The sequence below is a fragment of the Panthera uncia genome, assembly GCF_023721935.1.
Source record: "Panthera uncia isolate 11264 chromosome A1 unlocalized genomic scaffold, Puncia_PCG_1.0 HiC_scaffold_17, whole genome shotgun sequence".
In the NCBI taxonomy this organism is placed as follows: domain Eukaryota; kingdom Metazoa; phylum Chordata; class Mammalia; order Carnivora; family Felidae; genus Panthera; species Panthera uncia.
The window spans coordinates 144,419,449-144,443,591 of record NW_026057577.1 but is presented as its reverse complement, the minus strand read 5'-3'; positions in this window follow the sequence as shown (position 1 = coordinate 144,443,591).

The following is a 24,143-nucleotide window of genomic DNA, read 5'->3' as shown; positions in this document are numbered from 1 at the left end:
TGACTAGGGTGATAATGAGAAGCTAGCGGATTCTGGTCAGCACGCCTCAATAAGCGGGTGGCTCTGAGGGGATGGGGGCGCGGAGAGAAGGGCCCCCACCCATTGGGTGGGGTTCTAGGGCCGGCCATAGCACAGAACAGCAGAGGAGGGCAGGTACCACGGCCTCCCTTGCCTCCCTGGCCTCCTTTCTGGCTGGGCAGGTGTCTCTCCTAGAGAGGTTTTCCTCCACCCGCTCTAACGCCTAACGCGGCCCCTCCAGCTGCTGTCTGAGTCCCAGACCGCTGTGAAGGGTGGGGCAAACCATCTTCAAAGGTAATTAGGCCTCGGCGGGTAGCCTGAGGGTCCGGTATTTTTCCTGGCCGAGAACTTGCTTGCTCTGGAAGCTTCCCGGCAACTCAACCCCTTGGGGACTTCTCTGGAAGATTGGGAGGAGGTGAGATCTCTTCCCTGGGGTCTGCGCTCACACCCTCCAGCTGGAAGCACAGATTTAAGATGCGCCCTTTCGAAGGGAGAGCACGTGACCCGGAACCGGGCTAAAAATAGCGCAATTTCTTAAGGTTACATGAGGCTTTGTTTACGGGGTATATTAATTTCCTGCACAAGGAAGCACCACAAGCCGGGGGTGGGGGTGGGGTGCTTCAAACAACAGAAGTCTATTCTGGCACAGTCCTGGAGGTGAGACGTCCCCACAGGAATCCTTCCGTCCCTCTTCTGATTCTAGTGGCCACCGCCAACCCTCAGTGCTCTTGGTTTGAGCCACATCCCTCCAGGCTCTGGGTCTGCACCCGGCCTCCTTCTCTGTGTGTCTGGGGCTTTGTGTCCGAATCTTTGTCCTCATACAAACACCAGTCGAATTAGATGTAGGGCCCGCCCTTGCCCAGGATGACCTCATCTTAACTTGACTGTGTCTGCAAAGACCCTCTTTCCAAAGAAGGTCCCATTCTGAGGTTCTGGGTGGGAATGAGCTTTGGAGATACTCTACTGATCTGTTTCGAAGTAAATGTTTTGCTCCGTTAAATGTGCTACATTTGAGAATCTCTTCCTCCACTGCCTTGAACTTGGATAGTTCAGAGGTATTCAGAGGACATTCGTGTTTGAGGATGATCTCTGTGCCTTAGTGGCTTTACATAGCGTAAGTTTACTTCTTACTCTAGTGAAGCTAGAGGGAGACTCTGATGAACGGGTGTTGTCCACCTGAGCAGTGACTTGGGGACCCAAGGTCCTTCCACAGGGTTCCAAGGTCTCTGTGCTCATCTGCATCAAGCCTCAGAGGGGACGACCAGGCAGGGCCTTGCTTGGGCAGGTCGACACGGCCAGGCCTGGAAGTATCGGGTGCCCTGTCCACGCGCGTTCTGCCCACGTGCATCCCGCTGGCGTGGACCACACTGAAAAGCAAAGGCAGCTGGACAGTGAGGAGGCTGAGGGCCAGAAGAAGAGGAGACGGATGAGGGGAGAGCAGAGCTGGCCAGTCAAGGTGGCAACGAGGGCAGGCTTATCCCAGAAGGAATTTTCCTTTCGCTTTTTGTCCCCTTACTTCTTCCTTATGTCTTGCTAAGCACCTGCTGGTCTCCACTCAGACATCCTAGTGTCCCTACACTGTAGTACCTGTCCCTTGGACACCAAGAGACAAACATCAAAGGAGCATCTGCCCTTTAAAAGGTGACTCTGACTGGATAAATCCTAAATCTGTGTTCCTGAGCACGGCCTAAGCGATCTGGATGGCTCAGACTGGCAGGTACCTATGTGGGGCCCTGCGGATGGGGCTTCACAAGCTTTCTTCTCGAGACTGGGGCCTGGCAGGAGGGGCTGGTGCTGAGGGAGCTGGGGCCCAGGTAACCCCAAGGGGGTGCTCAGGACCACACCTGGGCAGGGCTGTTCAGAAGACTGAACTCACTCTCTGCCTGACTGGTGGTTTTCAAACGGCCACATGAGGCCAGGTTGAAGCCAGTTTTCTTTTTTTAAAGTGTCTTTACTTTTGAGAGAGAGACAGAGAGAGCACGAGTGGGGAGGGGCAGAGATACAGAGAAGACAGAGAATCCCTAGCAGGCTCCAGACCGTCAGTACAGAACCCGATACAGAGCTCGGACTCTCAAACGGTGAGATCATGACCTGAGCTGAAACCAACAGTCAGATGCCTAACCTACTGAGCCACCCAAGTGCCCCAGGTTGAAGCCAGTTCTTAAACATAAAATAGAACGACATGGAAAAATACCAGGGCACACAGCACAATTAGAACATAGTAAGAGAAAGTATGTTTCAAGAAACTTTGGTTTCCCTTTTATATATATCTGTTCTGGGTCGTGATTTACATCACATTTCTTACCGAGGGTTGCAATCGAAACCATTTGAAAGCTACTGGAACTTGAAAGTAGGAGATAAAAAGGCACCAGGGAGCTAATAAGGGTGTTCTGGTTTTCACGAATGTTTTGTGCATCCCGACAGGAGAGATGATGTAATGCTAAGGAGGAGCCTGGGCTGCTCCCACTTCTCCCCAGGCTGACCCACTTCTCCCCAGGAGGTCCTTGTGAGGGTCACTTCATTCCCCCTGAGCCTCTGTTTTCTGGTCTGGAAAATGGGCTAAATAATTCCCTTGATGATGAGGAGGAGGAGGAGGAGGAAAGAGCTACTCACATTTATCGAGTGCTTCCCACTCCAGACCTTGTTCTTCGCATCGTGTATCCTCGTCCACAATGTTCCTCTGATGACGTCCCAGTACCGTTGGGGGTGTCCGTACAGACAAGGAAGCAGAGGCACAGGAAGGTCAAGTAACTTGCCCCAGTGAATCGGTGCGTGTAGATGCCTGATTCAGTGCTTGGCACGTAGTACTGAACAAACGTCGATTTCTTTCCCATACTTTTGTCCCGAATGTGTTAAAGAATCCTTAAATATAAGCAGATGGTCAAGCTGCTGGAAGGTGCTGGGAGATGCTGGCTAGCAACCTGCCAGAGAAACCGCTTCAAGAGGGCCCTGGAGGGATGCCTGGCTGGCTCAGGTGGAATAGCGTGTGACTCTTGATCTCGGAGTCGTGAGTTCAAGCCTCACGTTGGGTGTAGAGATTACTTAAATAAATAAAACTTGTTAAAAAGTTAAGAATATACTTTTTTTTTTTTTTTTTAAAGAGGGCCCTGGAGGTGTGAAGTCAGATTCCCCATGAGAGGGCCCTTGAGACAAGGGGAATTTTCAGCATCAGGGGAACCATGTAAATTGGGAGGAAGGGAACCTCGCCTTTGGCCCTCAGAGGATGCCTCAGCCTTGGCTTCTAGAAAGAAAAGATAATCATGGGCATGCGTGTCAATAAACTGGTGTGTTACAGGTGTTTTTCTTTAAAGTGTATTTATTTTGAGAGAGAGAGAGAGAGAGAGCAAGTCTTTGAGTGGAGAGGGGCAGAGAGAATCCCAAGTAGGCCCCACGCTATTGGTGGCCGAAGTGGGGCTCGAACCCACAAAACCATGAGATCACGACCTGAGCTAAAATCAAGAGTCAGATGTTTAACCAACTGAGCCACCCAGGTGCCGCATAGTGTATTACAATTTTTAAAGACTAGAAACCTAGGATCCCCCAGCCCTACTCTGTATCCCCAGAATCAACACTGCCTCTAAGAAAAAGCCTGCAAATACAAACGCAGCTTCAGAGCCTCCAGGCTGCACCCCACCCCCCAGAGGGACTGCAGGTGCCCCTGCCCCCCCGCCTCGGGGGACAGCAGGGTTGAACTCCCTCTGAGGGCATCAGACAAGTAATTAAACCAAAGTGCAAGACGTAATTATGTCTGTTTCACAGAAATTATAAACAGAAAGCAAAGAGAGGATTGCATCACACTGTCCCCGGGGCAGCGGGACTTTTGCTCTGAAAGCACAAGCTGAGCCTGTGGAAGTCAGAAGGGACCTTGGCAAGCATTTCCTCTGCAGTCTGGGCTCAGAAAGAGGCCTCCCTGAGTGAGAGATTCAAAGAGGTCCCTCCCTGCCGTGTTCCTGCACCAGCTAGTTCCCAAGAGTCTTTTCTCGGTCATCTTAATTGTGTAAGGTCCTGTGCTTTATGGTAATACAGTTGTCTTAGTTTGAGAGAGAGCGAGAGAGCGAGCAGGGGACGGGCAGAGACAGAGAGAGAAAATCCCAAGCAGGCTCTGCCCTGTCAACACAGAGCCCCACGTGGGGCTTGAATTCACGAACCGTGAGATCATGACCTGAGCCGAAATCGAGTCAGATGCTTAACTGACTGAGCCACCCAGGCACCCAATGCAGTGGTTTTGTTTTTGCTTTTAATCGAATCCATGACTTGTTTTGGCCTCATCAGCAAAACTCGGTAGTTGATCTTGCACAGTGCCCGGGCTGGGCCGGGCACCAAGTACCTGTGGAATAAAAAGGTGGTGGTAGCCATCGTAACGCACATAATTAGATAATAACACGACTCATCATGAAATCCGAGCTAACCCGTTGGAGCACTTTCTGTGCCTCCCGTCTTGCCCCTGGGAACATTCCGGGGGGCGCGCCGTGTCTTGTGAGGGCCGCCCCCCTGCTCCACCTGGAATAGCCTCACCACCGCACGGGGTACGCCCTGGAACCGAGGGCGGGTGGAGGTGAAGGCTGGATCAGGGGAGGGGAAACCACAGAGCCTCCTGCGTGAGCCCTGAGCCTGCACTTCCCTGAGGAAGGGAAGTGCTGAGACGCTGGGCCCAAGTTCCCACATCCCTCTGCCCCGCCCACCCGGAGCAGGGACTTGTTCCCCAGGACCCCACCCCACCTCCCAGTGCCCGGGGCCACTCCTGCTGTAGCAGGACCCCAGGCCCCAGAGGCTGGGGAGAGTCTGGGGCTCAGGGTCCCCAGAAGGGGGGATGGCGGTGGACACCATCGGCAGGGGGGATGGGAGGGGGTGGTGGACAGGCTCCTCTGGGCAGGTCAGAGGAGCCCAGGCCGGGCTGGGGTCACAGGGAAGCAGGCTGTCCCTGTGTGCTCACATCTGGCGGTAACATCCTCATCTGGGCTGTGACCGTCCCCTCACCCCCAGCCCTGTCTACCCTCCAGGAGAGCAGGAGCCTGGGCAGGAAGGCCTCTTCCACAATCCTGCTCCCAGAGAAACGGCCTTCCTGTGCGACAGGAAGCTGGGAGGGTGGTGGCTGTGATGTCACTCACTATTGCCAGCACCTCTGCAAAGCCAGCTCTTCGGGATCCCCAGGGAGCAGAATCAGAGGGAAGAGTGGGGGCGCCTGGGGGTTCAATCGCTTAAGTGTCCGACTTCGGCTCAGGCCATAATCTCGAGGTTCGTGAGTTGGAGCCCCACATCGGGCTCACTGCTGTCATCCCGGAGCCCACTCTGCATCTTCTGTCCCTCCCTCTCTCTCAGCCCCTCCCCTGCTCCCACACACACACACTCTCTCTCAAAATAAATGAACATTAAAAAAAAGAAGAAGAAGAAGAGTGGGGCTCTGGGGCCAAGTAAATACCTGAGAACAGTCCTTTTTTGATCAGATCCAGAGGTACATTAGGGCGGCCACAACAGCGTACCGCAGACTGGGGGCTTCAACAACCGAAGTTAATTCTCTCACAGTTCTGGAGGCTGGAAGTCCAAGATCAAGGTGTTGGGGAGGCTGGTTTCTCCAGAGGCCCTTGCCTTGTGGATGGCTCCTTCTCACCGTGTCCTCACATGGCCTTGGCTCTGGGCACGGGCATCCCTGGGGTCTCTTTGTCTTTCTACAAGGACCCCAGTCATGCTGGGTCAGGGGTCTACCGTCAGGCCTCATTTAATCTCAGTTGTCTCCTTACAGGCCCCATCTCCAAGCACAGTCACCTTGTGGGTCACAGCTGCAGAGTATGAATTTCGAAGGGACACAGTTCAGCCCGTGACAAGAAGAAAATGACTTCTAAGTGGCTCCTGAAGGCTTCCAGGCCGTTTTGGCTTTAGGCAAAATGCCCAAACTCTGCAGCCTGATACAGCATGTGATAGAGCCTCAGACGTACAGGGAGCAGGTGCTCGCCATAAATCCTGTGGCCAGCATAAACCATGTGGCATGGCCCAAACGCTCAGACACGCAAAGTTGCTGTTGTCGGGAAGGATTCTCCAGGGGCTCAGAGGTCACGTCCCAGGAGCCAATCAAGGGCCACGCTTGGGGTTTGAGCAACCCATGTCTGCTGAGCTAACCCTTTACGGTATGGCCAGCATGCCTAAGTCCCTCTGGCTGGGACGTTTGGGGACTGCTAATGTCAGTGCCAAGTGCCATCATGATCTGCCTTTGCCAGTATGATTTGAGAGAAAGTATATGCTTTTTTTAAAGTTTATTTATCTTGAGAGAGAGAGAGAGAGAGAGAGAATGACCAGGAGAGGGGCAGAGAGAGGAGACAGGGAGAATCCCAAGCGGGGTCCACTCTCAGCCCAGAGCCCGATGTGGGGCTCGATCCCACGAACCAAGAGATCATGACCTGAGCCGAAGTAGGATGCTTGTCCGACTGAGCCACCCAGGTGCCCCAGAAATTACATGTCTTTATCCTAATTTCCATTTATTTATCTGTGAAGCAGAAAAACTCTGCAAACATTTCGTTGCCATTTGGATTTCTTCTGTATCTTGTCTAGTCATTGAATTTGTTTATTATGTATAAATAAAATGTGGGGTCACTGATACTTGTTTCTAATTTATAGGATCCCGTTCTGCATTGCACATATTAGTTCTTTGTCACAAACTGCAAATGTTTTTCTTTCAACTTTGTTATGTTTTGTGAACGATGATTTTCATGTAGTGGGTCAGCCAGTCTTTTCTTTCATAATTTCAGTCTTCAGTGGTAGGATAAGAAAGACTTCCCTCTCCCCAAACTATACACTCTCCATTATTATTCTCATCCTTTATTTTGAAACATTGAAATATTTAAGCTTTTGGAATGTTTTGCTGTCTATTGTATTAATGTCCTAGGCCTGCTGTAATAAATTACCACAGACTGGGTGGCGTAAAACAACAAAAAGTTTATTCATTCACCGTTCTGGATGCTAGGGTTGGGGGGTCAAAAGGGCTGGGCTTTTTCCAAAGGGTCTAGGGAAGGATCTGTTCGCTGCCTTTCTCCCGGCCTCTGATGTCGCTGACAATCTTTGGCGTTCCTTGGCTTGCAAACACATGCTCCCGTCTCTGCTTCTCATCTGCACCTGCCTCGCTGGATCTCTTCTCCTCTTGTTATAAGGATCAGCCATGTTGCATGGGGGCTCACTCCAGTGCTCTCAGCTCCATTGATCTTATGGACGCCACCCACATGGCCACCACTGATTGGTCAGAGCTGGACGCCTGACCCTAGCTGGGCCAATCAGAGCCCTTCCTTGGATTTCTGAGCTTGGGTGGGAGCAGTGGATTGCAGTTGTCTGTGGGTGGTGAACAGCCAGGGTCCTGGCTGGTGGAAGAGCCTGACTGGGGGTAGGAGAAAGTGAACAGACACCGAGATAATCCCTGGCGAGAGTTTCTGCTTTGTCCCAAGTGTCTCTGAGGCCCAGCTACACCCTATGTCCTTTTTGGCTGATATGGACCTTCTGTCGGGTTTCGGCCGAAATCTCTCACGAGTACAAAGACAGCGTTTCATGTTCTCTGCGTCTCCAACGGGTGCTGGATGGTGGGGCACACACGACATCTCACACGAGGGAGTGAATGACAGAGGAAAGTTTTAGGGGCACGTTGTCAACATCACAGCTTTTGCCATCCCTTCCTTTTGATCCCCGTTTACAAACCTTGCAAATCAGCGCCGTGTCACGACTTCTTCCTTGTGGGTCATTTCAAACACGTTGAGCAACGTTCATTTTGCCCAGCACCTTCAAGACGCTGTCCAGGCGATTTGCCGAAAACGGTCTGCTGGCCTAATGAAATCAGAACAGCCAGTGTCTTCCATCGTAAACTCGGGGATTAAAGAGGAAAAGCCGCTGTAAGCAGGACACCCGGGTTAGCACAGCTGTGCAGGCGTGCAGTGAGCCGATTGCGGGGCTCAGCACGACGGCCCAAGTCAGGAGGAGTCAGCGAGGACACAACCCAAATGACGAAACTCGGTCAATAAAAATAAATAAAGGAGGTCTCGGTCTTACTTCTCAAACAGCTCATCTTAAAAGAGGTAAATAATTCAAGACAATGAATTGGTTGGACACGTTATTTCTTTTTTTTTTTTTAATTTTTTTATTTTTTTTCAACGTTTATTTATTTTTGGGACAGAGAGAGACAGAGCATGAACGGGGGAGGGACAGAGAGAGAGGGAGACACAGAATCGGAAACAGGCTCCAGGCTCTGAGCCATCAGCCCAGAGCCTGACGCGGGGCTCGAACTCACGGACCGTGAGATCGTGACCTGGCTGAAGTCGGACGCTTAACCGACTGCGCCACCCAGGCGCCCCTGGACACGTTATTTCTACTTTATGCCTACGGCTGCACTAGGGACAGAAATAGGACACTGGCGTATGTTTTGGCAAAATGAGACTCTCTTGTTTGCTTGTTTAAAACAAAACTGTGTTTTTCTTTTTTTTGATTCTACGACACACAAGTCCATTTATAGGAATTTTGCAAAATATCGGAAAATACGTGCCCAAGGCTGGGTCGTGTGAGGAGCGTGAGGGCCGAAGTGGGTGGGTGGTCAGGCGTGGCTTTTGGGTGGCCCTCCCTGGGAGGCCCGAGGGCCTCTGGGGGCCCCCGGGGGGCCTGGCAGGGTGGTCAGCTGCAGGGAAGGAACACAGCCGGGGCAGAGAGAGCCTCACACAAAAGCCTGGCGTTGGACTTCTCTGCTGTTGAAGCTACAAAGGAAACCTCCCTGAGTCTACACAGCAAGACACCCCCTCCCCTGCCCCCCTCTCCCGTGAGAGCGGGTGTCCACATCTGGGTGGTGGACAGGGTCCAGTGAAGTCTTTCCAGGGTTTAGAGGGAGTCTGGCCAACACCCAAGGTGACCGTGGCCTCGGTGGAGAGATTTGAGGGGTCGCTCTAGACTATCACCCAGCTTTGAGCACGTTGAGGCTCTGACCTTGACTCCAGCAGCAGCAGGCCTTGGGGTCCCAGGCTCTGGTGGCCCTGGAGGGCAGTGGCGGTCCAGAGGTGGTTCTCTGGGGGCAGAGGCAGTGGCTCGGGTCCTGGGCACACCAGAACACTTGGCCACCCTACTTTGCAAACAGATGGAAATTTCCATGAGCAGGGCCCTAGCGCCTGTTAATTGTCGTATCTCCCGTATCCCTACTCGGACACAATGCCTAGCACAGAGTATGCTTCCAATAAACATTTGCTGAATGGTAATTATTATTACTGGAGATTCTCAGTAAATATTTGCTGAATAAACGTCCCCCTGCCAGCAAATGAATTGTTTTCCATATTATATTAACAAAAAAAGTGGGACACACTGGACTTACAGATCTGTTCCGAAAAGGAATAGAGGTTTTTTGTGTAAGTAGAAAGTGCCAAGCGGGATAAGTTTAGCAGGATAAATCCTCTGAAACGGATCAGCCAATGGCCCCCAGGGGGTTGGTGCTGGTTTCTTGAATCAGTCTGTAAGTGTGGCTCCTCTCAGATACGTGGAGCCGAGGCAGGAAAGACAGCTGTCAAACAAGTGCGACCGTCAGTAAGAGGGGGCACTCACGTTGCACGTCGCCTACCACAGCCATCTCACAAACTTGCCCTCGGGTGGGATGCGTGAGACCTTAGCTGCCCCGGAGACGTGACGTGATTTTGCCAAGGACACGCACAAGGTAGAGGTTGGAAACCAGGCCACGTGTGTGTTTTGCCGCCTTCTCCTCCTATTTCACGTTGACCAGGGCCATGACGATGACGTCCGGCGGCCAGCAAAGGGTTTCCCGAGGCTGAGCTGTGTAGACGCATCTGTAACTGTAGGCTGAGGACCATTTAGAAAAGGTGGAAACGTGAGGAAGGAGCCGTCGCTGTTACTTACTCCTTGAATGTTTCCAAGGAAACCTGGAGCCACGACTGACCCTGGTTGGCCAGCCCTTGGGAATGGGGGTCTCAGAAAGTCTTTATGTCAGTGATGGATGATTTTGTCGTGTACGCCGGGAGCCACGGACCGGGTCCCGCTAGCTTGTTGGGGTGGCTTTGCGCGAACATTAAGAGCGATGAGATACGCCTGGCTTCCTGGTTGGAGTCCTGGTTTCAGTTGCCGTGGCTGATTGATAGCAGGATGAGTCTATCTGACAAACGCCCCATAAACACCTTGGAGCCTGAGACCTGCACGGGTTTCCCCGGACGGAAGACTTCACACATGACCCTGTAGTTCTCTGGCAGAGAAAAGCCCATCCCGACTGGGCTCGGGTGAGGAGGCACAGCGGGGAGCTGGACTTCTCTGGGCTCCACTGATGTGTATCTCCTCCTGCCACCTTCTCTCTCTGTGTCCTTTTCTGCAGCAAATCTTAGCTGAGCACCACTCACTATGGAGTCTTTTCAGTCTTTCTAGCAAGTCACCAAACGTAGGGAGATGTCAAGCCCAGCTCCTCTTTATTCGGCAGGGTTCCACCCGACCTTGGAAGCCAGCTAGCCACACATCCGACCCCCTGCGGTTTTGAACGTGGGCCGTGAGAACCGAGGGTGGGAGAAGTTACAGGCAAACCGGGGGCTGGAGTCATTATTCCCTTGAAGGGGCTCCTCTTCCAGAAGCTCACAGCCCCAGGGTCCACCCACCTGGAAAAATACGGCAGGGAAGGGGGATGTCTGGGCAGAAGGCGGTCGGGGGGGTGAAGGTCCCTGGAGAGTGAATTTCAGGGTTGATTGCTTTTTGGAATTCTGAGATTTGTAGACTCCAGTTAATTTACATGACTGGTGTCAAAGCCGCGAGGGCTTCCCTAGACCTCTGTTACTTATTACTGGCTCAACCAGGCAAGTGCTTTGGGCCAAATTATCCTCCAGTCTTGCAAATTCTCCCCCATGTGTGCATATCTCTGTCTCGCAGTCCAGAAGCACATTGCAAATTCATTCTTTCCCTTTTTATCTATCTATCTATCCATCCATCCATCTATCTATCTATCCATCTATCTGTGTATTTATCTTGAAGATTTTTATATGTATAAACTGATGAGCACAGTCATAGACACAAATACAAATTAAACAGCTGAAAAATAAGATAATTGGATAATTATACATAGACTTGCTATTGAAAGAAAGTCCCAGCATTTATTTTGCATCAAAACTTAAGGGCTAATTCCGAATAGCCCAATCTTGAAAAAAAAGGGCAAAGTAGGAAGGCTCACACTTCCCTCTTCCAAATTTTTTTTTAATGTTTATTTATTTCTGAGACAGAGAGAGACAGAGCATGAGTAGGGGAGGGGCAGAAAGAGAGGGAGGCACAGAATCAGAAGCAGGCTCCAGGTTCTGAGCTGTCAGCACAGAGCCCGACACGGGGCTCGAACTCACAGACCGCGAGATCATGACCCGGGCTGAAGTCGGACGTTTAACCGACTGAGCCACCCAGGCACCACACTTCCCTTTTTCAAAACATCCAGCAAAACAGTAGTAATTGAGACAGTGTGGTACTTGCACAGGATAAATATATTGACAGAGTAGAATTGAGAGTCCAGACATAAACCCACGTGTCTATGGTCAACTGATTTTTGACAAGAGCTTTCCAAGAGCATTGGGAGAAAGGATGTCTTTTTAACAAATGGAGCTGGGACAACTGGATAGACACGTGCCGAAGAATGAATGACTTTTGACTCTTACCTCTCTTACCTTACGTCTATACAAAAACTAACTTAAAATGGGCGCCTGGGTGGCTCAGTCAGTTGAGCGTCTGACTCTTGGTTTTGGTTCATGTCACAAGCTCATGCTTTGTGAGTTTAAGCCCTGAGTCGGGCTCCATGCTGACAGCAGAGAGCCTGCTTGGGATTGTCTCTCATGCTGCCCCTCCCCTGTTCTCTGTCTCTCTCAAAAAATGAATAACTACAAAAAAAAAAAAAAAAAAAAAAAAAAGGAAATCATCAAGAAAGTGAAAAAACACACAGAATAGCAGGAAATATTTGTAAACCATACACCTGAGAAGAGTCTAATATCTAGAATATATAAATAACTCTTACAGCCCAACAACAAGACAAAAAACCCAGTTTAAAAATGGGCAAAGGACTTGTATAGGCATTTTCCCAAAGATGATACACAAATGCCAACAAGTACATGAAAACATGTGATTCGAACTTCAGTCAATATTATCAGTAAATGGACAAAATTGACATCAAGTGTCTCCATAGGGGAGGCAATGACAGAGACACTTCACTATATATTCTGACCAAAAATGCATAATCCGAATCTAGTGACGAGGAAACCTCGGATAAACCCAAATTTCACTGAACTACAGTAAATGCTAACTAACTTGAATTAAAAAAAAAAAAAAAAGAGGGGCGCCTGGGTGGCTCAGTCAGTTGAGCGTCCGACTTCAGCTCAGCTCGTGATCTCCCTGTTCATGAGTTCGAGCCCCACGTTGGGCTCTGTGCTGACAGTTCAGAGCCCAGAGCCTGCTTCGGATTCTGTGTCTTCCTCTCTCTCTGCCCCTCCCCTGCTTGTGCTCTGTCTCTCTCTGTCTTTCAAAAATGAATAAACATTAAAAAAAAAAAAGAATAACCAAAAAAAAACCCACCCAAATTTCAGAAAATCTGGGTGAAGAGTATACAAGAGTTTTTACCACTATTCTATTGTACCTCTTTGATGGCTACTTACATGTGCCCTTCAAAAGTGTTACTGTCATGTAACACACACACACAAGCAAAAAAAAGCTAACAAGAGACGTCAGATTAAAGGAGACCGAAGAGAATTGTAAACCAAATATAATATGTGCTTCTGATTTGGATCCTAGACTGGAAGACAATTCTATACGGACATCACTGGAGCCCTTGGTAATTAGATGATAAGACTCTATCAGTGATGAATGTCCTGGATCAGATACTGCACTGTGGGTATGGGAAAGAAGGTTCTTGATCTTAGGAGATCTACGTGGGAAAATTTAGGGATGAAGAGCCGTGATGTCTGCAATGACCGGGGAAAGTAATATGGACGCTTATCTAGGGAAAGAGGGATGATGTGGCAAAATACAGCAAAACGTTAACAATGGGTACGTCTGGGTGGAGGGTATATGAACAATTTTCATGCTATTCTTGCAACTCTTCTGTAAGTTTGCTATTATTTAAAAATAAAAGGTTGAAATCAATGAATATAACATAAAATATATACAAATTTTATCATAAAAAGAAAATATTTTATAGTATAAAGTTAGAGAAACAAAAGGATCTCTACCATAAAAACTTTGGGGACAAAATGCCCCAAGCCTCTAGGGGGCAGTGCAGCCTCCAGTTGCCCAGGGCAGTTGTAAATGGAACAATGGTGAGCTTGGCACTGACAGCCTTCCCTGGAAAAGAAGAGCCTCATTTCCCGGCAGAAGATGAGGAGGAGACTCATCTGGGACTCATGTGGGACTAAGTGAGCTTCTAGAAGATTCCAATTACCCAGAAGCTCTGCATGTTTCCTGAGTGTCCTCAGCAAAGCCAGCTGTGCCCCTTTCTACCCCAGGTGATCAGAGCCACATTATCTCAAGCCAAGGTGCAAGGTTTGAGCATCTACTCTGTGTAGGATCCTGTGGGAGTGAGGAGGCCACCCAGAGAGGCGTGTGTGTGTTTGTGTGTGTGTGTGTGTGTGTGTGTACATGCGTGTGTTTGAGGTGGGGTGGGGAAGGCTTCAAAGCTTTGCAGCAATGCTCCCAGTTATTACTGAATTGGGAACAGGATGCAACCTCACTCCCCGGAAAAACCCATCTAGTGGCGGTGAGTGTTTCACAATGGTGGGATGACGGGTCATCCTCATGAGCACTTACTCTTCGCCTTGAACTATTTCACCCACATTAACTCCTAACCCTCACAACAACCCCAGGGAGCATCACTGTTAACCTTATTTTGCACATGAGAGGTTAAAATAGTTTGCCCAAGGCCACATGGCCAGTGGCCGCAGCAAACAGGATCCAGAGGTTCTTGGTCAAAGTGAAGGTGGCCTCCCTAGCACTTCAACAGATACGTCGTTCGTTTTGATCTTGCCCTCCTGAAACATAGGTTGAACCGCCTATAGGAAGCAGCTCTAAGGAACATTAACGGTGTTCTTATCACTCCGGGAGACAAGCCAACACTTTTGCAATACTGTGGCATGTTCCTACACAGAAGGAGTTATGGCCCCATCCCCGCCTGCACAGAGAGCTTCTTCTGTCATGGTTTCATTGCTCAGTTATGAGTCGATTGCTTAAATTAGCATTCGTGCATCTCACACCAAATTGGAAAAATTTGGTTCAGCCAGATGACATTTTAGGAGCGTCTAAAATATTTAAAGGTACTGGCACAAGCTTTTGTGCACTCCCATTAAAAAAAACCCAAAAAACAAAAAACAACCCCAAAAACCAGATTGCTGCCAAACATATTTTGAGCATCGTTTGTGAAGACAAATGCCCACACTGCCCAAGGCCAGGGAAAGAAAATCAGTGGGAGCTTCCTTCTTCTCCCTCTGGAGTGTCATTTACAGGCAAGTAGTACCTTGGGGAAATGCTCTTGGCCCCTTCTTCTGAGTTATTAGGAAGAATTATAGCCACACAATGAGTCTGCATTTCAGATTTGCACCTGCCGGCCATCACCAGGGAACACAGCAGCTAGCACGTTGTATCTGCCCCATAGTTTTTCAGCACAGATAGCTACTTAGCCTGGGCCAATGGGCAAGTGACAGCCCGAATGCACAAACTCTTTAAAAAGAGTATGTTGTGCTGGGAGCCGGTGAAGGCACCACACACCTACTTGGCCTCTGGAGGTAGAAGGTGGTCTAAGCCAAGAGTCACAAAGGTCTTCATCTAAGACAGGTGTTCTCCAGCTCAGGTGTCCAACAGCATTACCTGTGGACCCTAGAAAAAAAAAATCAATGCTTTCCGGCCCCAGACAATTCAACCAGACTCTGTGGATGGGCCTTGAACCTATGGTCTCAACAAGTCCCCAAACAATACAACTGGAGAAGAGATTTAGGTCAGGCATAGTACAGTAGTGATGAAAAGTAGTGCCATCGTTGTCTTCTATGGCCCAACTACCAGGTAAGACTCTGGCGCAACACGAGACAGAGGCCGCTGTCAGGACGGGTTGAGCCTTCTCTAGTTGGGTCGCCATTTTGGGTCACCCAGTCCACCTGCAAAATGCTCACATTACCCATCAAAGGTGGTCGCTCACTCACAGGAACAACAAGACAACCAAAGTGAGAAGTGAATACCTTCAGGATGAGGTCACTCAGATTGGGGCAAAGAAGTTTCTGCAGTAGGCAGGCCCGGGCTAGGCAAGCTGTGTTTTCCACAGTTTTCTCTCCCCTCCCTCAGGCACTCCTGCAACGTGACCTTGTCACGCCCTTGCTGAGAAATGGAGTCTCTTTCTTCCAGCCTCCGGCTGCCTTGTAACTAATAGCACGTGGCAGTAAGCGACGCCCCGTGACTTCTGAGATCAGGTCAGAACCGGTCCCGAAGCTTCTGCCTGGTTCTCTTGGAATATTCCCCCTTGGCGTGCTCGCTCCTGCTCAGGTGCCAGTCACCGTGCTGTGAGAAGCCCACGCCACTAACATCGCAGCCGAGCCCAGCCTTCACGTCATCCCAGGCCGGGAACTGAGAGTCCGGAAGCCTCCAGATGACCCCAGCCCCGGATGACGCACGTCTTCCCCGCTGAGCCCGCAATCCGTCCCCATTTTACCCCACGCAAGTCTCGACCCACGGAATCCCTCGGCATGATAAAATGGTTCTTATCGGATGCCTTTAACCTTGGGATGCTGTTTCTGGGCATGGGTAGTGTCATGAGCATGTGTGGGTGATGGAGCCCTGGGGATAGGGACCCTTGGTGAGGCAAGACCTCCTAGGCTCTGGCTAAGAGACCAGCTCTAGAGCTGCCTGGGTTCAAATCCACTTACCAGCTCTGTGGCCTCGGGAAAGTTATTGAACCTCTCTGTGCCTCTCAGTTCGTCTGTGTAGTGGTGACGATAACAGCCACGAGTGGGTTGTTGTACGGATTAAATACATCAATGCATGAAGAGTGCTGGTAGCACTGTGTTTGCAACATTTACGGTTTGCCCAGGCCTTGGCCCAGATTTGACCACTGGAGGAGTTAGTTCTGAGCCAGAGGGCATTATACTTGCAGGATAGTCCGATTTCCTTGCCTCCGAGCCCAACGCGGGAAGAAAGACAGGTTATGTGTCTCTCACTGTCTGTGAGCTGGGAAATTGGGGCATAAAGACAGATGCTGGGGGCGCCTGGGGGGCTCGGTCAGTTAAGCATCCAACTTCGGCTCAGGCTCAGGTCATGATCTCACAGTTCGTGGGTTCGAGTCCCGCGTCGGGCTCTGTGCTGGCAGCTCAGAGCCCGGAGCCTGCTTCGGATTCTGTCTCCCTCTCTCTCTGCTCCTCCCCCATTCATGCTCTATCTTTCTCTCTGTCTCTCAAAAATAAGTAACATTAAAAAAATTTTAAAAAAAGGAAGAAAGAAAGAAAGATGCTGTATTCCTCCTGGAAGGAGCCGCAGGGTGCCTGGGAGAAAGCACGCCGGTGGAATCGAGAATAAAGCGAAGCAGGAGAGAACCAGGCGAGGAAGTCGGAGAGGAAGGGACCCTGGCCTGGGCAGGAGGGTTGGTGTTTTAGTGGTGTGTGTGCATGTGTGTGTGTGTGTGTGTGTGTGTGTGTGTGTGGTGTGTGCACGCACATGTACATGCATGTGTTTGTGTGCATACGTGTGCATGCATGTATGTGTATGACTGTATGTGCGTGGGGTGGGGTGGCGACCCCAGGACAGGATGGGAGGTGCCTCTGGAGAGGTGAGCCAGGCTTAGCCAACGCAGGGCACCCGAGACGTGGCGACCGTATGCTGGAGTTTAGCAGTCGGGGGTTTTATGCGAGGCCACGGCGCGGACAGTGATCAGAAGTCCCTCTGGCAGTGGTGACAGGGGCGTGGGGAGGTCACGGGACGAAGCACAGGCATGACCACCTACGTGGTTCCCGAGAGCGTAGTAACTTCCAGATCCTCTGCTCGCGCCTAGACGACCCTGTCTGCGGTCTGGCCAAGACGGAGGGATCGAATCCGACTCCCCGCACACGGATAGACATGGATGAGTGACTCAGTTCCTGGGTTAATTTTTCCTTCGGTCTCTCTCTTCCTGGGGAACGGACCAGCTTCATTGTTCCTGGCTCCCAGATAGCGCTTCCCTTGCGGCCAGGTTCCCTGGAACATCTGACAGATGGCTGTGTCGGACACCAAGCAAACGGCACTCAGGCTGGTGAAATGCTGACCTTGGGGCGGGGGGTGCGGAGGCTGCTGTAACAAAGACCTTGAAATTCCTTTGATGAAAGTGCTGCTTATGCTAAACTATCGCGCCCACAGATCTGCATGTACCATCTGCCTTTGTGAAAGACAATAACATGATGGTTCTCCCGCAGAGGATTCCAGCCACTGCCTCCCTGGCTCAGCCAAAAAACCAGGAGATTTCTCTCGTAATCACTTTGGCTCCCAAACGGTTAAGCATCATGGTGCCAGTAGCTGGCACACAGTGGGTACTTAACAAATGTTTGTGGGACGAGCGTTAATGAATAACTGAATGAAAAGCGCTGGCAGTTATGAGGCCCTAATTAAAATTGTTCTAATTTAACTCTCCCAGCCTGGACCAGCTGTGCTTTCCAACGTCACCCATGCAAGGCGCGTGCTCACTCGGTACCTGGATTTGACCATAAGGAGGGAAAAGGCAGAATAAGGGACAGGCTGACGCTGCTCACCCGCCTTGGGCAGCTGGACCTGCCTGTCCCGGCCGGGCGTCTGCCCCCCACCCCCGCCCACACACACACCTGGGGCCTCCTCACCATCGTCACCGGCAGGGTCCCAACCCGAGGGCCAGGGGCTCCGAGGGTCTTAGAATGAGGCTGTGGAGTAACAGAGCAAACTCGTGCCCCCCTTCACGCAAACAGCACTTGAGTGGCAGGCGTGGCCTCTCGGGGACGCCATCGTGGGTGACCTCACCTGGTCATGGGCCCCACGCGCTGGCAGCTCCTGTCGCCAGATGGGCTGGGCGCCCAGCTCGTGCACTGGTGGAGCCCGTTGTATTCCACCCCTGCGACCTTCCGGGCAGGCCCGCTTCTTTCCAGTCTCCCGTGGGAATTCTTCTGCGCCTCCAGGAGCTGCCTGGTGCTCTGAGCGCCTCTCCCCCCAGGGGAGGGTGGGCCTCCCCAGCGTGACCGGCCTCAGGCGGGTGCCACCGCCTCTTCCTCCGCGGCTGGAGAGGACACATCATGATTATGCAACTGATCCTTCACAACCTCCCGGTCCCCCACATCCCCAAGAGGAGTCACCTTGAGAAGCGAGATGCAGATTTCAGCGTCCGTGATGCTTGAACTGCTTTCCAACCTTGTGGCAAGTTGTTTTGAATATATTCCCACCAAAAAAAAAAAAAAAATCGAAAACCTTCAAACTCTAAGGGTTGACGCCAGAGAAAGCTGAGTCACTCAGAGCTGAGTCCGGGAAGCGAGGTGAATGATCAAACTTGAATAAAGAAGGCATTTTTAGGTGAAAACCGAGGGCTGCCTTTAAAGAATCAAACTGGTTTTCACATGGGACTCCTAACCCGAATTTAGTGAGTACCTCATAGGTGTCTTGGGCAAAGACAGCTGTAAAACTGAAAAGCACTTTTTCCCAAGATTGCCCGCAATGACTTCCACTGAGATGGGCAAATGTGGGTGTGTTCATTTATTGCCACAACAAATACTGTCTGAAAACAAATCTGAATAGGCCAGGATGATCAAGGAAGTGTGCCCCCAGCAGGTATCAGACCCCCCATTCTGCAAAGTTGTCCTGGCTTTTGAAGGTAAGAGTTATTCTGTGTGCCTGTGGACTGTTTCCCACTTTCTTGCCTTCGGGTCTCCACAAAAGTCACAGGGGCCTCCAGAACGGGACTAGGCCTTAGTCCCTAATATCCCACCGAGGCTCCACACTGGGCTATTTCCAGCCTCTCTCCTGAGTGGCTACCCCCAGGTCATTCCGAGTGGTTATGACAGACCCAGTAGCAATGTGCCCAACATCCATCCCTGCCCTCTGCCTTGTTGGCAAAGAATCGCCATTCGACCCCAATATACATCCTTCTTGCAGCCGGAGGCCCACTGCATGAAAACAGAAGTCACCTGGCTCTTGCAAAATGTTTAGCTTTCTTTTTTAAAAAAATTTTTTGATGTTTATTTATTTTTGAGAGAGAGAGAGAGAGAGAGACAGAGAGAGAGCCTGCCGAAGCAGGCTCCAGGCTCTGAGCTGTCAGCACAGAGCCCGACGTGGGTCTCCAACTGACGAACCATGAGATCATGACCTGAGCTGAAGTTAGATGCTTAACCCACTGAGCCACCCAAGCACCCCAAAATGTTTAGCTTTCCTGATGAAAGGCCCAGACGTGGCCACAGCCTCCTCTTATCTTCCTTCTTGCTGTCTTGAAGTTAACGTGATGTCTGGGGCTGCAGCAGCCCTTTTGAAACCAAGAGGAAACGAGCCTGAGGATGAAAAGGCAACTTGATAGGGATGGGGGTGAGCCTGGGTCCCTGATGGCATTGTTCAGCAGTGAAAGCAAGACCAGTGACCTCAGACTTCTGGGCTTCCCAGCATCCAGGAACCACACGACCATTGGCTACGGCAGCCAGGCTCTCTGTTCCTGGGAGCAGACACAGCCTGACCTAACACACCATCCTTTTATTCAACAAAAGACGTGGCAAACACAGCTGTGCGGCAGGCCGGCAGGAAGGGTGGGAATAACCATGGATGGAACATCGAGCCTGATGATTCTGGTCTTGACAGAATTCTGGAGTCAATAGTTGTAACACAAATTTGGTTTCTTATGTAAAGTGCCCTAAAGCAATTGTATATTAATAGTTTAAATTTGCAAATGACTCATGTGCTTGGGAGGCCATAATCTTTAGTGGGTGGTGGGGGAGGAGATCGGATGCTGTTAAGACCCTTGCTCAGGGGAGAGATGAAAGGAATCTGGTGTTTAGCCTGTGCTGCTGTGTGCCCACGCTGTACCACAGACTCCGCCTACATCACTTCATTGAGCTCCTACACCCACTTTGACAAGGAGGTCTTATGCTCTCTCTTTTATACATTTTGAACACGAGTCTCAGAGAGGGTGAGTAATCTGCTCAACGACACACAGCCGGTAGAGCAGATCGCAGGCATGCTTCACCACGAGCAGACTTGAGTCCCAATTTCTTGATAGAGATCTATCAGAGAACGGCCCAGTCCCAACCTTAGAAGCATCCAGTTTCTTTGGAGTGGGGAGGCGGGTACAAAATTCGTAATTTTAGAGGCTCCTGAATTCCTGTGATGCATTAGCCTAAGGAAATTGCTGGGCTGCTCTCTGGCATGTTTAGAGAGAATACGAATTAAGAACTGTTGAGAGAGACATTAATAGATGTGAAGTTTTTGTCATGATTTAACCAATGCCGTGTTCGTAAGAGACAGACTGAGGCGCCCATCTGTGGAATTCTCCTCTCTTCTTGCGAGGATACAGCGGAAATGTGATTGAGTCACCCAGCCTTCCTCCTGTCTTCTGTGTGGAAAGATAGCTCAAGGTCGGTGTCTCAGGTATTGTATATAAATATCCCATGACCCCACACTCTTTTTTTTTTAATTTTATTTATTTATTTTTTGAGAGAGAGAGAAGGCGCGCACACGCTGGGGAGGGGCAGAGAGAGGGAGAGACAGAATCCCGAGCAGGTTCCACGCTGCCAGCACAGAGCCCGATGCGGGGCTCGAACTCACCAACCGTGAGATCGTGACCTGAGCCGAATCAAGAGTGGGACGCTTAACCGACTGAGCCCCCCCCAGGCACCGCGCCTCCACAGTCTTTCCAATCAGCTTCATTTCTACCAGAAAAAATCCTCGAGGTCCTATTGCAACTGAGTGAGCGTGTCTGGGGGACAGTTGGTACGCAGACAAGGGCTTACGTCTTCTTACATCTTCTCATGCCACCCTCCCGAATAACCCAAATAATCCGGGGGAAGCAGCGGGGTGGGGGGCGGGGGAAGAAGATTAGGCTGTTCCAAGTTATGGGCTGAATTTCGTGTCCCCCCCCCCCATTCATCTGTTGAAATCCTAAGCCCCACGACCTCCGAAAGTGACCTTACTTGGAAACAGTGTTGTTGCAGATGTACTTAGTTGAGATGAGGTCATGAGGGCGGGGCCCCAACCCTGTAAGACTGGTGTCTTTCAGACGGGGGTGAACTGGGTCACGGAATTTGCACTGGGAGGTGGGCACACGAAGATAAAGATGGGGATTAGGGTGAAGTGTCCACAAGCCAAGGAACACGAAAGATTTCCAGCACGTCCCCAGAAGCAGGGGAGAGGCGTGCAACAGAACAGGGGGCATACGCGTGTGCACGTGTGCGTATATACATGTAGATGTGTCTATATGTGTGAGGGTGAGTGTGCATATGAATGCATATATGTGTGTGCATATGTGTGAGTGTGGATGTGTGTGTATATGTGTATATGTGAGTATGTGTAGGTGTATAAATATGTGTGTAAGTTTATATGTGTGTGGATGCATGGGTGAGTGTGCTGACAGATGAGAATGGTGTGGATGTGCCTGTGTTCCTGAGTGTTTGTGAATGCGTGCCAGCATGTGCGTTCGTGTACATTTGTGTGCACATGTATGTGAGTGAGTGAGCATGTGGGAGACAATGAGTGCTATGTGTGTGTGTGCGTGTGTGTGTGTGTGAATATGTACATATGTGCGATTGTATGTGTGGGAGTGAGTGGTGTGGGAGATGTCACAGTAAATCTGTCTGAGGTTTTGTCATCCGTCCGTCTCCTAGTAGAGTCTCAATTCACCACTAGAAAAAAGACCAGTGAAGGGTTCCCGCTGTCCCTGGAGAAAGTTTGGGTCTCTGATCCCCACTTGATCCTTGGTGCCTGTAGACAAGGGTGGTCCTTGGCCCAGATCCCCAGGACCCACACCACAAGGAAGGGAAGAGGCCGGTCAAGCCAAAATTTTCACAGGATGGGAACACTTAGGAACACCTCGTTGGCCCGCCCTGGGGATAATTAACGGCATAGCACGCGGCCATTGAAAAGTAAGTTCTCAAGAGTTTTTAATGCCTGTGAAAGCTGCTTGTGATGGATGAAAAACACCAGGGTTCAAGCGACAGCTGTGGTGTCATGAGACCCAGGAGCCTGGCATACTTCCTGGGTTCAAATCCTGGGTTCAGAGTCAAGGTCGCCATTTGCTAGCTGGGTGACCTGAGCAGGTAGCTTCCTTCCCTCCCTCGGTTTCTTCATCGTAAAGTGGGAATGACAAGAGTGCCAACCCCTAGGCAGTGGTGTGATGTTAAAGGGGCTCCCGATGCAAAGCACACCCCAGATTTGTGGCACTGCTGTGTTATTTTGGGAATCCAGGTTGCCCCCGCTATCCAAACGTAGAGCATTCCTATGAAAATGTTCATACGCCGAAAAGCAAAACAAAGAAGCGATGACCATTAATTGATGTTAAAAATTTTTGAACCATCCCAGACCGACCTCCGAAATAACCTCTCTTAGGCTTTTCTAAGCCCTGGGGGCACAGTGCTAAGAGATGCATAAAATACCTGCAGATAAGGTCCAGATGCTCTCGGAGGGACGCAGTTCAAAGCTCTGGGGGCTGGGCGCTGAGACGCTGGGTGTGGTTCTGGGGAAGGAGCTGGGTGGTACCCCTCGAGGCTCTGATGCACACTGACGCCAGCTCACCTCGCTGTGAAAGCAGTGCTGGCCGCTGTTGCTGTGTTTCCCCTGCTCTCGTGAAGGTGAAAATCCTCTTTGGGTATCTTTCGGTCAGCCCAAACAGGTACTAATAGAGGTCTTTCATAAAAGCGAAGTGAGGTCTTTCGAAACACAAATTTTCGACAGGTGGGAGGTACCTGTGCTGCCATAATGGCCAATTTCAAGCTCCAGATGGTTAACGACTGACTCACGAAATTCTTGAGAACTCGAACTATCAACTTCGCAAGCCAGGTGAGGTGAAGTGGAGCTAAACCCAGCAAACCACTGCGGGGGTTATTGCAGGGAATAAATGCACCTGTGTGTTAAACGCCTGCAACAGTGCGTAGCACAAAAGACAAATATCAGTCGTCCTATCAATGCTATTATATTCTGAAACGCAGGACAAAATAAACCAGCAGAAAGAGCAATGCATATTCAGGTGACACCGTGTGATGGATGTAGGGTGACGATTAACCCAATTCTGTACATCTGAGGTCCAAAAAATAAGTTTTGTTTTTGTTTAATGTTTATTTATTTTGAGAGCGGGAGAGAGAGAATGCGTGCACGAATGGAGGAGAGGCAGAGAGACAGGGAGAGAGAGAATCCCAAGCAGGCTCTGCACTGTCAGCGCAGAGCCTGACGTGGGGCTCGAACCCACAAACCATGAGAACGTGACCTGAGCCGAAATCAAGAATCAGATGCTTAGCAAACTGAGCCACCCAGGTGCCCCCCCCTCCAAAATAATTTTTAAATACATATATGGCTAAAATGAAGTTCAGCAGCATGCCGAGCAGTGGGATTGGGGCAATACGCATAGGTTTGAGGATTTGCCCGAGGTTTGCACCATTTGCCCATATGATGATGCAATAATTTGATTTAATTGAAAGGTGGGAGAAGTCCGGAAGGAGAAAACATTATCTCTTGGGAGGAGGTTGTAGAAGCTCAACCGGGGCGAGAGAGCCCATGGAGGCCCCCCCCACCCGGGGTGCAGGGACCTCAGCTGCTGGAGGACCTGGCCCCTGTCACCTCCCAGTAAGTGGCTCAGTTTTCAGGACACCTGCCTTCTTTCGGATCTAAAGGGTTAATGTTCTCAGGGCTGCTCCTGCCTCTCAGATACAGTGAGAGAAAACCAGCCACCTTTCTATGTGGGGCTGTGGGCATTGCTGTCCCGTGCACCAGGTTGAACAGTGTCCCAACCCACCCACTGCCCAAGTCGTGTCCGCCTGGACCCTCAGGATGAGACCACATTTGCAAATAGCCTTTGCAGATTTAATTAAGATGAGAGCATTCCAAGTCCTAAACCAAGGTGACCGATGTCTTTCTAAGAAAGAAGATGGCCATGTGACGTCAGGTGTGAAGATTGGGGTAATACAGCTGCCAGGGAACCCCAGTGATCGCCCGCAGCCACTGGAGCCTGGGAG